Below are 1671 nucleotides of genomic sequence, written 5' to 3' on the forward strand. Positions count from 1 at the left end.
ATAGTATTATTATATTGATATTGGTGATTGAATAAAAGTGTTGTCAATATTTGTGAATGTTTTTGGTTATCAGAAAAACCCTTCTTTCAACAGCTCTTATAGGAACGAACCGGCAGGACAAAGTAAAGGATTAAAGTTATCATAGTACACTCTTTAAGATTTATTCTTTTTTGGCATTATTCAAGTTTTAAAGAAGGTCCTTTGAGACGGCTTGAGTTGGGGAATGAAAAGTTTTTATCTTTAAAAATGGCATTATTTCGTCACTTAATGAATTGTCTCTACATGTTAGGAAAGGACATTTATCTTAAGTGCTGTTTTAGTTTTCAGTTCTTCAAGCTGTTTTGTGTTACGTTCTAAGACTATAATCGGGGTTTATTATAATGATAATGCATTTAGCTAAAAGTTATTAGGTTCATATTCTGGAGGAAAATAAAACATTACAATAAAATTTTTTAATGGATAGAAAGAGTTAAAACAAAGAAAAATCCTTTTCCTCAGTACTCAATATGAAGATCGAAAAATCTTGGAATCCTTTTGGACAAATATTGAATGATTTAAAAAAGAGGAACTGGCCTACTGCGACTGTACAGACTATTTTTTGGAAAGTCTTTCCGAAACTGCCGTTTCACAGCGTCTTCAAAAGCGAGTAAAGGGACTAGGATTACTCACTCGAATCTCTAATTGTTTAGTCATTAAGAATAAAGCTCTTGATGGTACGCAGCGTTTGTATTATTTAAAAATTGTTTTTTGAAATAACGATTTAATATTACAATGTTTAGAACCGTCTGAAAGCACATCACGGAAATAATAGAAGTCTGAATAATGCATACTTTACATTATTTTATGTTTAACGTAAATATCGCCTGATGTAATCGATGATTTGAAAAATATGCAGGTTGCAGTTCTTAATGTGTGATTAGCACTTTCGAATTGAGTTTTCCCTCCAGATCCGTGGAACACCTTGTTAGTTTTTAACCTGCATCAAAAAATTCTACAAAGTTTCAGTGACTGAATAGAAAAAGAGAAATAGTAAAAATACAGATATTTTCACTTCCTCGAATTCTACGAAATTTCTATATTCTCTTATTGGCTCATTAGAAGCAACGGAAGTGAACAAAAAATCATGAGACAATAATTGAAAACAATCTAACCTAATGAATCAGAAATAAAATGCACATGCTTGTCAAGCGCTTCCAGTAAAACACCTTCATCAGAACCTGGTAGTTTGTTGCCCATAAATCAAATTTTTCGTGGAGGATGTGTTAATTCAGTGACGTACTAAGTGTAAAACTCGGTCTGAAAAACGGCAAAACCTACTAAAATTCATTTGCTTAATACCCATTCATGACTCCGAAATAGCTTTCCCATTCATCAAGAATCAGGAATTTTGGACTATTACGCTGAATTTCTGTGTTATGCTACAAATGCCAACTCAGATTTCTTCATCTCTCCGCCATAAACATGATGGCAACTGTGCTCAGCAACTCTATCATGTCGCGAAACAAACTCGTCGGTCTTTGGTATCATGTTTGCGCCTGACTGATTACCGCTATCTGTTCCGCGGTCTCCTCTGGGGCTGCCTTCCGGAATGTTAAGCACCTTATGGTCTCTGGCAGATGCTCTGCCTCAGTTTACTCTTCTTTTAATTAAAAAGGTAGCATTGTAATGTAA

The sequence above is a fragment of the Belonocnema kinseyi genome, chromosome 5 (assembly GCF_010883055.1).
Source record: "Belonocnema kinseyi isolate 2016_QV_RU_SX_M_011 chromosome 5, B_treatae_v1, whole genome shotgun sequence".
Lineage (NCBI taxonomy): Eukaryota > Metazoa > Arthropoda > Insecta > Hymenoptera > Cynipidae > Belonocnema > Belonocnema kinseyi.